This window comes from Lutra lutra, chromosome 1 (genome assembly GCF_902655055.1).
Source record: "Lutra lutra chromosome 1, mLutLut1.2, whole genome shotgun sequence".
In the NCBI taxonomy this organism is placed as follows: Eukaryota; Metazoa; Chordata; class Mammalia; order Carnivora; family Mustelidae; genus Lutra; species Lutra lutra.
Genome location: NC_062278.1, coordinates 177204206 through 177221050, shown reverse-complemented (window position 1 = coordinate 177221050; position 16845 = coordinate 177204206).

Here is a 16845-nt window from a genome sequence, read left to right as displayed (position 1 = left end):
GTTCTTCCTCTTCAACAGCTCCCACTGCAGGGCACAGCAAGAGACAACAAACCCTGGAGCTTGGTGTTTGTGTGAAGGAGGCCTTTTAGCTCCTGGCTGTGGCCTGAGCGGCAGGCTTCTAATTAAACAGGCATAGAGAGGACTGACTATAATCCCTCCCAGAGACCAAGGAGGGTGGAAGCTGTCTTCGAACTCATCCTACACCATGCTCTAGAGTGCCGATATCTCCTGGAGGGAAGATTTACCTGTGCCTGGTGTCCTGCTTTTTATGACCGGTGCCTCACGTTTTGTGGCTGCTGACTTGGGGACATCCTAGAGCACCTGGCTGTGGTGGCTGGGGAAGTTTGCATTCTTGGGTCCCATGAGACTGTGGCCATCAGAGAGATGGCTTTGGGCAGGGCTACCACCCTGGGAAACTGCACAGGCAGTAAACTGAGGCACACCACTCAGTCTTTCTGTGAAAGAGGCTTCTTTGCTTGTCCTGGAGCTTTGGTCTAAGGGGGAGCCTTCAGGTTTGGCACACATTTCGTGGCTTATAAGATGCTCTCAAAGAATAGGCTGTGAATGCCATCTTGGTGCTCTGCCTCTGCCTTGCTCCAGCTCACTGGTATCATCCAGGAAGGATCTTACACGCTCATTTGGAGCCCTGGCTTTTGTGGACTGCCACCCAGACAATCCAGATTGCCTGGCTCTGCTGGCCAACAGGGTTTATACTTATGATCCCAAAGGACTGTATTTATTTTCATAGTTTTAAAAGCTGTTGCTTAAGGGTATGGCTTGCCTGATTCTAGGTGCTGGGATCCTCCCTCTGGGGACACTGACAGGTCTTGGCACATCCTTTTTTTTTTTATTCTGTTATGTTAGTCACCATAGAGAAAATCATTGGTTTTCGATGTAGTGTTCCATGATTCATTCTTTGCATGTAACACCCTATGCTCCATCTTTAACTCCTAGAAAACTATTAAAAATATATTGGGCTACTTAACAAGCACAACAGTTTGAGAGACAACCAAGAACTGATGCAGGGTTGAATGATAAATTTCATCTCATAAGAGGCCACTCCTTCAAGACTGGGTGAGGAGGCACTATTTTAAATCTCCATTTTATAGAACAGGAAACAGCATAGCAATGTTAGCTTTCCCATAGTAACATTGCCAGAGAGTAGCAAAGCTGGTTTTAAACCCACAGAGTGGCTACAGAATTCACACCCTCAGCTTTAAACTCTACTGTTTTCTCAATAAAATATGGAAGAATAGAAGTAGCATACACGCTAGGGAAGCTCAAAGGAAAGGTGTGCAACCAAGGCTTTAGGTTAGGCAGGGGGTACCTTGTAGGGCAAGTAAGACCTAAGCAAAAACCTAGAAGAGAGTGATTCATGGCAAATTCAAAGATTAGAGAGAAAATGCATATGATCTTGTCTTTCTCTTGAGATTGTTATATGTATTAAATGGGACAAATTAGGTAAAGCCTTAGTTCAATGTCTAACAGTTAGTCAACGCTTGATACATTTGAGCTTCCTTCACCACCACCATCTGTATCCCTGGGCTGATCACCAGCGAGATGCGCTATTGGAGGAAAGCGTCAGGTGGGATGGAAGGAGATGAATTAGATCAGAATTTCCCAAGCCAGAATGGTTAATGAAAACACTTGGGAAGATTAAAAAATAAATAAATAAATAAAACAAAACAAACAACAACAAAGAAACAGATTCTGGAGCCCTACTGTAAATTAATGAATGGACACCTCTGAGGGGTGGAATATAGGAATGTGCATTTTTAAAAACAGCTCAGGTTTGCTATTTGGGGACCACTGAACTCCATGACTCTCATCTTTCCAAGCTTGATGTGCTATGACTCCAACCTGAACAGTTGATTTGGAATGTAGAAATTCGGAAAAATTGATGCAAGTGGAAAAGAGAAAGGCAAGAACATTAATGTGTACCAAAGACAGTGAAGAACTCTGGAGCAGTTATTGTGGCACAGGATTATTTTGATGCTACTCAAAGCGGAAGTCATCAAATGTTATTTTAAAAACCACACACAAAAAAATCACCATCGTATTCACGCGATGCTGAGTTTCAACCCAGGCCTGATACTCAGTCCACCTATGAACCTGACCTCACCTCTCACCACAGAGTTGAACCTTCTGAAACTTGTCTTTCCTTGTCGGCCTCATGTTGTTCTTCAGTTTTGTCCACAGTGAGGGTGCAAAAGGCACTCAGGGATTAAGTACATCCAAGCGTATTTGATATATATGATCCTTAGTAATTGCATTTTTAAATGTGTGATAGAAAAATAATTACATTGTGAATATTTCCTGTCTTACCTTCCTTAGTTTCTCTCTAATGAGAATTCCATCTGGGATTTTGTGATGGAAAATCTGGGCAACAGCAGTATTCTTAAGTCATAATTTGCTTATGGAAGAAAAGAAACAAGTAGTGGAAGGAAAAGGGATAAGATATGGAAAACAAACTCTTGCTTAAGGTATAAAAGAAAAACTTGGAATGTTGACAGTGAGAAGAGAAAAATCTTAAGGTCAGCTATTTATCTGAGAGATATTGTATTTGAGAAAACTAGGGGAAGATGATTTTAATGAAAAAAAGGGAACTGATGAGACTTTCAGATCCTCTCTGCCTAGACATTATTTAGGAGATTCAGTAAAACTACAATGGACTAAATTACTTTTGATGGATGGGTTGTATTTTTCTTCTAAGGCAACACTGACAAGGACTGGACTATGGAAAGTAGCAGCTTTTACGTGGGTTATGTACATTTCAACACGGCCGTGCTGATTAAATCAGATCTAAAAGACTTGCCTGAAAGTTCTAGGAGCCAAGGCATCCGCATGCCTTCTTTACTCAAATCTCAATCTAGATCTTCTTAAAGCAAAAGCACAGATCCAACTACCAAAGCTCAAGGAAAACAGTAATTTCTATTTATTTATATTCATTAATTTGTCTGAACACAACTGTATTCCTGTTCAATTTTAAATTTGAGTTTGTGCCATCTCTTTGCCACTCAAGTGTTAGGCAACTTATCGGTTTAATAGTATTTGCTAAAAATATGTGGACTCAAATTAACTATGTTCTAGGTAAAAGTAAATATAAAGGTAATTTTTTCCTGAGACCTAAGCAGGCTACATGGATATTTCATAGCTGACAAGGGAGTTGCTATGAGAATAAAACAGAGCTGGATTCAAATATTATCTATTTAAGTTACTAACCACAAGATTTCAAGGAAGTTGCTAATTATTCTAAGCCTCAGATCCTGCAGTTTATAGCAGGATAACAATATCCACCTCATGAAACCATTGGGATGAATAATGGGTTGAGTTTTGTAAAGTGCTTAGTGCTTAGAAAAAGCCAACACATAAAAAAGAACTTTGAAAAATAGACTTTGCATAAGCATAGGTTAAAAAGGGCACAAAATTTTCAACTTTCCATTGGAAGAACATTATAAATGCTGAATATGTGATAGACTTACCAAAGTATATCACCATCACCACAAATAATTGTAAGACTTAACTTACACTTCTCTTCATTATGTAAAAAATGTAAAAATCACAATTTTTTATTAAGAAAATAAAAGATGATAAATTCAACAGCTGCTAATGCTTCAATTGCTCATCTCATGACCAAATATAAAATGTGCTCCTCTCTCCTTCAGCCCTGTCTCAATGCATATTAATCATGTTCTACCTACGCTAATGTGGGGCACCATAATCCAGGTGAGTCATGGGTAAAGCAGTTATCCAGTCTCTGTGTGAGTGACAGGTTCTGTCTGAATTCTAGCTTTCCTACTCCAAGAAAGACAAATCTGAAATAAATGTATAAGCCAAATCTTCATGTCTTTTCCACAAACGAGTGATCACCCTTCATTAATAATGGTAACCATTAGTCTATTTATTTTACTAAAAAAAAAAAAAAAAAGGCAACTGAAGTGTGTACCATCTACCTTCTCTATTCCACCCAAATAAAATGGTAACCATTATCAGATTTGGTATTGTAAATGTATTTTACGTAATTAATAACTGAGATGAAAATGGCCCATTGTTTCTCGTTTTTTTTTTAAAGATTTTATTTATTTATTTGACAGAGAGAAATCACAAGTAAGCAGAGAGGCAGGCAGAGAGAGAGAGAGAAGGAAGCAGGCTCCCTGCTGAGCAGAAAGCCCGATGTGGGGCTCGAACCCAGGACCTGGGATCATGACCTGAGCCGAAGGCAGCGGTTTAACCCACTGAGCCACCCAGGCGCCCCATTGTTTCTCTTTTTAATGGGGCTGGTTCATCATGTTTAGTTGCGGCATTTCGTGCCTGTATTGGCACGATACAGGCAGCAGGGAAAGAGATGAAACTTAGCTGCTCCCTAGGGAATAGAGGTTCCATACAGAGAGTTCCAGAAGTTACTCAAGAGCACCTACCCAGTAACTGAGCACATGCATTTCTTTCATGAGGGCACAGAGAAGACAAAACTCCTCTGTAATGGATAGGATGCCCTGGACATAAGTTCAAAGCATCAACAGAGAATTTAGCCTGAGGCCACCATAAATCCATCTTAGGAAACCTCCAGACAAATAGTGTTGTTCAGCCTCAAATTAACAAATGGAGTCCAGGAGTTTTTATTCCACTTAACCTGTCTCAATGGGAGTATGAAATGCTTCTAGAACCCAGGCAGCTGAATATGCTAAAACTTGCCACTCTGAGTAGAGAACCAAATCTCTCCACCAAAAACCATATAAAATACACATATGTTACTCATTTATCTTCACCTACTGGTTATATTAAGTAAACTGAGTCATTCTCATTACAGACTCCTGGCAATCTATACCAGTTGGTTATTTATGTCAAGTCCCAAGTTAAAGAGTCCCTCTAAATATTAGATTAGATTAGGAGAAATCTACTGAGTGGAGTAGAATTTATAAATTGAAAGCCCATGAGAAAGATGTAGTTCAAAAACATGTAAGATTCTACTGAGCTCTTAAACACTTGAATTAGCTACCACCTTAACAATATTTTAAAATGAAATAGTTCACATGCAATTCTGAATCTCCAGTTTCTCTTAGAAAAACCAGATCTATAGTCTCACAAGATGACAATCTAATACTACTGACTAGTAGCTGCCCACTTTACATAGGGCATGTTTTATTGAATTTGGCACAGTTGCCACTGAGCTATTTTACTCACTTTTATCAGCCAGCCTTGTTTAGATATCTCTGTTTGTGATTGCTCTAGTAAAGATTCTGGCAGTCCCATGAGCCACACCAGAAAAGCAACACAGGACTATTAATAAGATTTATGTCTGTCTTAGTGTGCTACTTGTTATATTTGTATCTTTCATAGCCCAGTGCCTTTTGTAGAGTAGATGTCACACATTTTCATTGAATAAATGAATAATTTAATTTGAAGACTGCTGCTCATGTCCTGCAAAAACTTATCCTCCCTTGTTTTAAACACAATACTTCTTTTAATACAGCCCTGAGGTCTCATTATCACTTTTAGCAATTATAAACATTCTATAGAACCTCCTCACCCTTCTTCTACCCTGAAAATAAAATATTAGGAATGACCTCTTATAATCTATGGACACAAGTTCGGGACTATCCTTCAAGCACCAGAGGGAATGGTTCTAATAATGCAATTTGAGTCGACCTCTCCAATCTGGTTTAGGGTTTGATCCCAATGACCTGGTGATGAGCCTTCTCTCAGAATCTGTGGTGACTTTATCCACAAGAGCATCTGGCCCGGCTGATTCAATTATCACAAGAGACCTAATGTGAAGACCATTACAGCCATTGTGCAACAATGTATGCCAAAGATGAATGAATATTTGATAAGAAATCAGTGGCATAAATTGCCTGATTTGAAAGATATGGAGAGAGGCTGGAAAAAGAGAGATAGGGAATTAATACAGGAAGAGTCAAACTAGCTAATAACTGGTGACATTTTCTCTTTTAAATGGTACGTTTAAAGAAATCTCTTTAGGATTTCCTAAAGGAGCAGACCCACTAACCTATTATGTTAATAGAAAATTCAAAATTACATAGAAGCTTATCTCCATTTGGCTATATGGGTTTATGTGCTGGCTTGTTGCTGCTTATAAACTCTAGGACCCAGAGTGTTAGTTTTGACATTTAAACTGAGTTTTCTCAGGCTCACGGGCACAGAGGGATTTCTGCCTACTTAGCATGGCAAGGTATACATCTGTCCTCTCCTGCCATCTTTCCCTTCCATTAAATTTGCACATTGCAAGCAAATCACACAGGTAAAGGGACTAAAATGCAATAAATTAGGTAAGGGGGAGGCTTCAAAAAGATTGGATTTGAGTGAGATCCTTTTATTTATATAAGAATAACTTTCATGGTGGTAGACTTGCAGTTTAAAATAGAGGTAGAGGGAGGCTGGGAGGCTCACTTGGTTAAGCGTCTGCCTTCAGTTCAGGTCATGATCCCAAAGTCCTAGAGTTGAGCCCCATGTCAGGCTCCCTGCTCAGTGGAGAGTCTGCCTCTCCCTCTTCCTCTACCCCTTTCCCCTGCTCATGCTCTCAATCTCTCTCTCTCTCAAATAAATAAAATCTTTTAAAAAAATAAGATAAAATGCAAGTAAAAATAAACATAATATTTGGTGTTTATTTTGTCCCCAGAGCCTTACAGACCAACCTCAGCACTTTGTGTTCCCAAGATCTGACCATGCTATGAAACTTTTAGAAGACATCCAAAATGTAAGAGGATCATGCTTTCACTCAGGGAGTTTTACAATTTTGTTAGTAACTTGGAACACACGCAATGGAAACATTTAAAGAGCATTTCCAGGACAATAAATGAAGCACAAATGATGCAAAGCTAATGTAGACAACCATGTATATAAGCAACTTCTTATTTTTAAGCCAGTACCATATGTTTTCTTATGCAAAAGTAGAATTTTTTAAAAAATGTTTGTGCTTTCTCTCTGTGCCAGGCATTTGTACCCATATTATCTCATTTAATCTTTTCAAACACCCAGGGCATAGGTATCCTCGCTTCTCTAGAGGAATGAGCTATGGTTCAGAGAGGTAATTTGTCGATGGTCACCATAATAGGGAGAGCTGGGGCCGTTTTTAGTTCCTCTCCGAAAACCCACTCCAGATCTCTTTGCACATCACAGCTGCATCCCGGGGCAGAGTTCCTCATTTTGAAGGAAGGGAATTAAATTCTTCAGAGGTAGAGAGACTGTCCAAAAGGGGCTATAAAACCTGTTAATAGGACCAAGTCGTCCCAGTTTAGTTAGAACCTTCCTGATTTTAACACCAAAATACCACATCCTGAGAAATAACTCAGTCCTGGTTTAAAACAGAAAATTTTGTGCACCCACAAGCCTTCAGTCCCAGGAAAACTAAGATGATTGTTTACTCTCCCTGTGGTGTCACAGTGGGGACACAGTGAACCCTGCTATCTGCTTATTTAACATCATTTCCCCATGTCACCACAACAGCCCATATCAGGTGCTCTAGTGAACCCTCACTGGCAAAAACGGCCCCTAGAATATAGTAGAAACCTAACAAATATTTGCTAAATCAGTGTCCATGTTTGTCTAGTCTCCTAATTCATAGGCCACAGTGCTTTGCATGTATGCAGTCAATGCACCTACAGATTTGAACCAAATACCGGTGAAATCAGTCCCTAGTGAATTGCAAGAGTGATCTTAAAGAGTTAAAGAAGACTTGGGGGGAAGAGAGATGATCCATCTTGGTGGTGATGGTGGAAAATGGTGGATTGATTGCACGTTTATGAATATCACATCTCTCTCCCCTGGAGAATCAACTGGTGGAGCCACTTGTTCTCTCCTGGCCAGTAGCCTCCCCGAATCCTTTCTTGGCTGCCAACACCCGCTGAGTTGCACAGGAGCAAAGGCTAGTGTAGGTGTCCTAATGACGAGACTAAACAACATTTCTTAAGTCCCAGTGAACATGCCAGTAATTTAACATATATTATCCCAATTTAATACTTGCAACATGATGTAGTTACTATCATTATTCCCATCTTCTAGGTAAGTTAGTTAAAGCTCCACAGGGGCTAAATCCAGAGCCCAAGCTCTTAGGCACAATGACATAGGATATCCTAAGTTATCAGACAGTTGCCGGACATACCATGTCTAATAATATGGTATCTCACTGATTTATGATGTCTTCAGAGTGCCTTGGTGATAACAAGAATGTTATTATTTTCTGGTCATTGAAGTATGTTATATTCCAAAAGAATATGTAAACAGGAATGTGTACAATTTAAGGTAGCTTAAGTTCGCTCGTTCTTTCTTCTGAATGTTGGACCTTTGTGCTTGGATTTTGTAAAGCTGAGTTTATGCCAAACACCACAAGCAGTTTCCCTATAACGGCATCTGCAAATACTCACAACATAAAAAAGTTTCCCTTGAAAGTCTCAAATACACCCTTCTGAAAAGAAATCCTATCCACCTTTGTCAAATGTTCCCCTTTTTTCTCTTACCATTTCCCTTCCTTTTGTGTGAATTGGATGTTCTTGTACTAATATACCTAATTGAGGGATTCAACTAAAATGCAAATGTACATGAAACCATAGTCCCTGGGTATAATATTCTTAACTACCGATAATTACAGAGAATATATTGGAATTAGCCAAGCACGACAGGGAAAAAAAAAAAAAAAAAAAAAAAAAAAAACCTCTTTCAACACCTCTACTTTAATTTAATCTTGGAAATGCATAGAATCAAGGAATTTCAGCCCAAGAGAGAATCCTAGAAAAAACTAGTTTGGTGGTTTTCTAACTTTGGTCTACAGAGGCCTTGGAGCCTATTTAGTAAATGACCAGCCAACAAGACCCCATCATCATCATCAAGAAACTGTGATTGGTGAAGGTTGAGTAGGGGCTCTGGCCATCCTAAAGGAGCACTGATGGCAGAGACTGTGAGTTGGCCCACCCAGCACCCAATCCAACCCCCTTCTAAAGATGGCTTCCTGTCCTAAACAAGGCCTAGGTTCAGTCAAGCAACACATAGGTACAAGTGAACTACATGAAAAGGCAGCCACAGGCTGGGGGTTCAAATCTGGAAAGGACCATGGCAGCGTCTTAGGGAGGGCTGTGAAGAGTTTCTAGATTCGAAACCACAGTGTAGTAGGGATCGAGTGATGGATAGCAGTGACAATGGTGCTTTCACTAGACTAGGTGCCTGATGGTAGGGCATGGTCTCTGGCAGCTTTGTTCTTGGATGTAAGCATCCATGCCCAGCTCTCCAAAGACCCAAAGACTAACTGGTACTTCTTCGTAAATCTCTTCCTACCTAAACTATCTAATTTTGATTTGTCATAAAAATAAAAAAACATAAAAATATCTATTTGATTGCCATAACCAAGAACCTGGACAAATTTGCTTTTATGTACTCATGTGGTGTTTCCTTATGATTTAATTTAACTAAAGAATTCCAGGGGGGAATCTGTGGTTTTTCACACATTTTATCAGCAACCTCATTTTTCACATAAAGAAATTGAGGTTCAGAAAAGTGAAACTATTAAGGGTAAATCTTAGTCTAGAATCTAATTCTTTCTGTAGGCTCACCAAGTAATGTTCCAGGAGTGACCAATACTGGTCCTTGGCAAACTATATCCCATATGATTGTTCAGCCCTTAAGAATCAACTAGGTGGCCCATGGCTGGCCCTTCATGCACACCTGTCCAAAAGCTCTAGTGTTACAAATTGACGTTTCATTGCTTTTTACATTTCAACAATTTCCAAATCCTTAGCTATTGACTTTCAAATCTTATTATTTTGTGAATGTGACTGTTATTCTAATAAAACCTGAACAGTGTTCCTCATATTCTTCCTTTCTGGAAGTATTAAGATATTTGGGAACAGTTTCTTGGACACTACTTCAGTCTGTTTTATATTTTAATTTTAAAAATGTTTTCCCAACAGGTGTTTCTATGTCAATATAGTAAAATGATATACGCCTTTCATATTATATTATTATAGCATAGATACGATTGGACACTAGATTATACCATAGCTACCATAGCTAAGAGCAAGGACTCTCATATCTGGGGCAAGTTATCGAAGATCTTTGTTAAAATCTCAATTTTAGGGGCGCCTGGGTGGCTCAGTGGGTTAAGCCGCCGCCTTCGGCTCAGGTCATGATCCCAGGTCCTGGGTTCGAGCCCCACATCGGGCTTTCTGCTCAGCAGGGAGCCTGCTTCCTCCTCTCTCTCTGCCTGCCTCTCTGCCTACTTGTGATTTCTCTCTGTCAAATAAATAAATAAAATCTTTAAAAAATAAAAAAAAATCTCAATTTTACCTTATCTTAAAAAAAATAAAAAAGAATGATAATCATACCTATCTATTTCATGATATTGTTGTAAGAATTATATAGAATTCATGTAAAGATTGCACCATGTAGCTACATTTGTGGTGAGCATAACATAATATACAGAGTTGTTGAACTACGTCATACACCTGAAACTAATGTAACATAATGTGTCAACTATACTTCAATAAAAAATATTTGTGCCAGTCTAGCATATAATACATGCTTACTAAGAATTAGCTGCTATATTTATTATTACTCTCTCCTGACTTTCAATCCTAGACTCTTAAGAGACTTTGAGACAAACTATGCTATAGGACACTAAACCATTGTCCCAAAGTCTACTGTTACCTGTTCCACCCAGAAATAAGGGGGAAGACAGCAGGAACAGTTGGTCAGTGCACTCTATGTTAGACACCATCCACGTCATGAAGGCTGTCACGATCTGTGGAAACCTACCTCTCAAAGAGCATTCGACTATCATGGCATCATGAAAAAATAGTTTACATATCCCATAGTCTGCAAAGCTTTCTTGAACAGTTGATTTGATCTAAAATACAACTCTATGAGGAGGCAAGCTGAACAAATGTCTTTACTCTGACTTTCCAGGGAACACATTAAAGCTAAGAGGCAGTTAGGGCACACTGAGAGGAACATGATTGGTCAGTGGCACACTCATATCTTCTGACTTTGGCCCAGGACTCTGTAGAGATTTGTACACACATAATGTGTGAATAACATATCTGAATAGCCAATTCTGAAGCAATTTATAAATGAGAGGTTACACACTCAAAACCGTACAGGTGAGTAACGTAAGTGTGTGAATCAAGCTGGGTATAAGGCAATAGGCACAGTGTGATGGAATCATCTAAAAGTTCGTACCTCCCTAAAGGGATTTGCCTTCAAGAGATTTTTATGTAAATGTGCAGACCAACTGGGACACTCACACACTACTTGTAGGAATGAAAAATGGTACCACCACCTTGGCAAGCAGTTTGGCAGTTTCTTAAGAAGCAAAATATATATACAAATGTTTATATAAATACGTACTGTATGATCCAGTCATGTCATGCTTGCATATCTACCTAAGAGAAACAAAAGCATATATCAAGCCAAAGACTTGAACACAAATACCCAAAGCGAGTTTATATGTAACAGGCAAAAACTGGAGCAACTCAAATGCCCATCAATGGTGAATTTATAAACATACAGTGGTATATCTATACAATGGAGTTCTATTCAGCAATAAAAAACAATTAATACAACAGGATGAATCTCAAAATAATCCTTCTGAGTGAAAAAAATTCTAGAAAATACTTTTTCATTTATACTGACAAAAAGCACATGAGTTTACTGAGTCGAGGGATGGGCAGCAAAGAAAAGGGCATGGTGGGTAGGATGGAATTAAGTACAAAAAGGCACAAAGAACCCTTTGAGGCTGAGGGATGTGTTCGTTATCTTGATTGAGATGAAGTTTCCTCAAGTGTATATGGTCAAAATTGTATGATATGTGTAGTTTATTCCATGGCAATTGTGAAAGTTTATAGGGCAACTAGTATAAGTACTACAAACTGAGAAGCTTCAACAACAGAGATTTATTCTCTCATTGCTTTGAACACTAAGTTGGAGATCAAGGTGTCAGCAGGTTGGTTCCTTTTGAGGGTCTGAGGAAGAATCTGTTCCATGCCTTGCTGCTAGCTTCTGGCAGTTTGCCAGCAGTCTTTTGTTTATTCCTTGGTTCGGACAGTGTCACCCTGATTTCTGCCATTGTTCTCACATGGTGTTCTCTCTGTGTGTGTCTGTGTCCAAATTTCCCCTGTTTAATATAGATACCAGTCATAATAGATAGGGGCCTATCCAACTCCAGTAGGGCTGATCTTAACAATTACAGCTGCAATGAACTTATTTCCAAATAAAGTCACATTCTGGAGTAGAGGGGTTAGGACTTCAGCCTATGAATTTGCGGGAGACACAATTCGACACATACCAGCAATTACACTTAAATAAAACGATTTATGAAAAGAACTGCCAAACCAATTAAACCCAAATGCAACTGTCAATTTTATGTAATAAAAAATTAATTAAAAAATAAGTCATCTCTCAAAGTGTGAATATGATACTGATGCCCAATCTCTCTTTCTCTTTTTTTCATTTTTTTTACATTTTTACATGCTTAGACTACTCTATATTATAGGGTGACTCAATTTTCTATCCTTTTTTTCTCCCATCACTTTTAACTTGTGAAATTTCTGTGGACCTTTCTTTCTTAAAATGTGCTGAGACATCATCTGGCCTTCACTGGTGAGAAGACATCATTTATACATCAAAACCACTCTGTTCTTGTCTCGTCAGCTCCAAATATTTTAAGTGGCACTGCTCAGCATCCACATGTTCATAAACACAAATGTAGAACGCTGACACTAGATATCATTTCTCTGCATTCAATTATAAGAAAGTCACTCAGATATTCAGAATATACTTATATTTATTTTTCATATTATTATTGTAATTAGAACAAATTCAGATTTCTGATAGCATCCTAGTAGACTCTTGAGAGTATATCCACAAACTTCTGGAAGGTCTGAGGATCCCAGGGAAGGTTACACTATATTAGAGAAAGATTCCTGATGTGAAAATCTAGAGAACTAGATTTTAGGCTTGGTGCTCCTATTAACCAGCACTATGACTTTGGGTAAGGGTTTAAATCTACTCAGATTTCCCAGATGCTCTCAAGTACATTAGTGTTGTTGGGACTTGGATTTGCTCACCTGTAAAATGAAAGGGTTGAGCCAGATTATCTCTAAGTTCTTTTCAGTCATCAACTCCAATAGTACTTGCTAAATTGAACTGCAGTATGGACTTGCTTCTCACGACTAGCATAAGTTTATACATCACATGTCTTTCTGCAGGTTTTCTTTCCCCCAAAGTCACGAAACTCAAAAACAAAGTCCCTTTTCCAAAAGACAGCATGCGTTCAGTGCAAGGTTTTGGGCAAGGATAAAATGTCAAGGGCACAATGTGAATCAGATTTAAGAGAATAAGGTATTCCAACAGATAATTAGTCTGGTAGATGGGTAGTTAGTTATCCATGAAAATGGAATTTGGGCAATGCCTCACTCAGAAGAGACTGTTAGCATGCTCAAAGATAAAAAGTGTGAGCATCTCTATAATAAAAATAAAATGAAACGAAGGCAAAATGCAGACAAACCTGACAGAGAAAGGTGTTCGATGAAATGTAGGGAAAATTCTGTGAGCTTCCGTGATTCTGCAGAATGTATATAAACCGGCTGTACTTACTCTACCTGCCAATCTCTCTTTTATAGCCTGGTAGGCCCCCTAGGGCCAAAAGTAAATGTGGATATTAAATTTATGATAATAGGGGCACTGAATTCCAGTGCAGTAGTCTCTAAACATTTTCTTATGAGGAACGATTGTGAAGTCCCTTAAAGTTTTATGATTGCTGAAAGAAAAAGGGTGTTACTGAAAGAAAAAGGAGTATAAGCTGCTGATGAGGCAGCTGGATGGTCTTCCTCTCCCTGCTGGAGGTCTCTAGGAACTTCAGAAAAGTAATGTGTGACTATATTCAAGCTGGCAATCACCCAAGACCAGTTTTAAAAGGAAAATGATAATTGGAAAGCCCTGCCTAGGATTTGTTTCAAGTATATTTTGTTTCCTATAATGATAGCTTCTTACTTGTCATATGATGCTGATAGAGTCATTTCCTCCCTTCCATTTTATCAGACTTGTGATTCGGACAAAGTAAGATGAGAGTCCTCAGTAGGAGAGAATGCTGTATTGCTAACATATGTAGCTATATTTTAATATGGATCTACAGATATAAGTGTGTATAGATTTTTAATACAGATGATATGTTGCAAGATTTCTTCCATGCCCTTTCGGGCACATAGCTGGTCTACATTCCCCACGTTCCCTGGCTTTTCTGTGCAGTCTTTCCTTGGGAGTTCTTGCTCACAGAATGTAGGTGGAGGTGATGTAAGCCATTTCCTAGCCTGCTCCGTAAAATTCGTCCATGCGGTCCTTTCTTCTTTCTCTCTTTCCCCAGCCTCTATGTTTTTTTTTTTTTTAAGATTTTATTTATTTATTTGACAGAGAGAGATCACAAGTAGACAGAGAGGCAGGCAGAGAGAGAGAGAGAGAGAGGGAAGCAGGCTCCCTGCCGAGCAGAGAGCCCGATGCGGGACTCGATCCCAGGACCCCGAGATCATGACCTGAGCCGAAGGCAGCGGCTTAACCCACTGAGCCACCCAGGCGCCCCTCCCCAGCCTCTATGTGAAGGGAAAGAAATCTGTGGAAATAGAAGAGGAAGAACCGACTGATGGAAGCAGCCTAGGCCCTGAATGAACCTGAGGAGTCCACTCAGCCAGGAACATGCTCCCCTACATGAGTACAAAAAGACTTGCCTTATTTAAACCACCAAGAGTTCTTTGGTTGATTTGTTCTAGCAGCTAGCATTCTATTACCTAATTTGTTAATATTTGGTGAATGCTTGCTATATGCTAGGCACATACACACCTTTTTAATTCTCACAAACCCCATGATATAAGTACTGTTATAAACGCAGAGCTTAACTTGTTCAAATTCACACAGCTGTGTCGAGCTGGCGTATAAACCTCAGACACACAAACCAAGAGCCCTAGCTCATAACCATTGTACGATACCACCTATCTCAATAGAGGAAACATTACTAAGTGTAGTATCTGGCACAAAGTACTTAATTTATGTTAGCTCTTATTATACAGGGAAAAAGAGAAATCAAAATGGAGAGCGAGTAACTGAAAACAAAGAAACTTGATTCTAAAATCCTATTATCAATAAAATATTTACAATATAAAAGCAAAAAACTTATGCGACCTTTTATTTTTCAGTAAAGTCTGGCTGCCTAAAGGTAAATAGTAATAAAAATAGAAAAAAAGGTCAATGTTAAATTACTAATCCAAACTATTGTATACGTTTCTATAACTCAATAACCAAAATGGGCATTTGTAACATGTATTTTATTATAATATGTCATAGCAAATAACTGATAAAGCCCTTATTTCTCATCAACGGAAGACTGGAATTATACAGTCATTAAGCATTATAGTTTCAAAGACTTTTTTTAATGATATGAAGAAAATGCTTATGATATAATGTGTGCTCCAGTTACATAAAGACATTCATTTATTTAATTTACTCAATTCAGTGATACAAAAATGTTTAATGAGTACTTAATACATGCTGAAGGCTGGATTAGGAGTCAGCCATCTGGCTCTGGGCTCTGCCTTCAAACAGTATATACAGTCCCGCTTTTTAGTGTAGGCTTTATCTACGGCTTAGTTGCCTTATCTATAAAATAAGGAAGTTAAATTAGATGCTCTGCAACAATTAAGTTCTGCAAGTGAAAATAGGATACTTGATCCCATCAGGCATCCTAGTTCTTGTATCTGCAAGGTTACAATTCAACTGAAACTATAACAGTGCCAAACACTTACTAATGTGAGTTTCATTTAGGACAAAGAACCATCTTGGTCTGCCTGGACTGAGGGGTTTCCTGAGATGTGAGACTTTTAGGACTAAATTCTGAACAGTCCCAGCCAAACTGAGACAATTGGTCACCTTAGTTCCATGCCAAACTATAAGACTTAACATAAATTATAGAAACCTCAATTTTGTGTTTTGTTGCAATGATTTTGTGTTGGAATGACTTGGTATGCAGAACAAAACTGGAAGAATAGGAATTACATATAAGTTGTGAACCCACTCAATTGTCAAAAACTTTTTGGAGAAACTGGGGCACCTGGGTGACTCAGTCAAGCATCCAACTCCTGATTTCAGCTCAGGTCATGATCTCATGGCCCTGGGATCAAGCCCCAAGTCAGGTTCTAAGCTCAGTGTGGAGTCTCCTTGGGATTCTGTCTCTCCCTCTGCCCCTCCCCCTGCTCACTCATGCCCTCTCATTCTCTCTCTCTCTCTCTCAAAATTTAAAAAAAAAAATCTTAAAAAATTTTTTTAGAGAAACACTTTTGGTATGAAATTTAACAATAATCACATCAGTCACATAATTATGAGCTGTAAAGTCATTATCCTCTAAGAGCTTGGTGGTGTTTGTTTTAAAACTACAATATTAATTCAGAGGCTGTAAAGAACACTGACTACCAGCACTCTATTAATATTTCAATTAGAGAGAGACATATTTTCAACTTTTAAAAACTGTCATTTTAAATGGCATATTATAATTTCATTCTCAAAATACAGATGTTCTTTTAAAGATTATTCTAATATGATCAACCATCTACAGTTTCATTTTTCTTCTTTTCCCCCTCATTTACCACAGAGATCAGTACAGTTAGGCTAATGCCAATTATAATGTTTCTTCCAACCAAAGCTAAAGAACCTCAAGCAGATGTTGGGGGAACCAGAGGAATCTGTAGTGTCTCAACGTGGCCAGCTCCAGGGACAAGAACTCCTCCTTACATCAACAGTAAAATCCGGCTCTCTTGGGAACTCATAGGCCCTGCTGTCTATTTCCATTGTCCTCCAAAA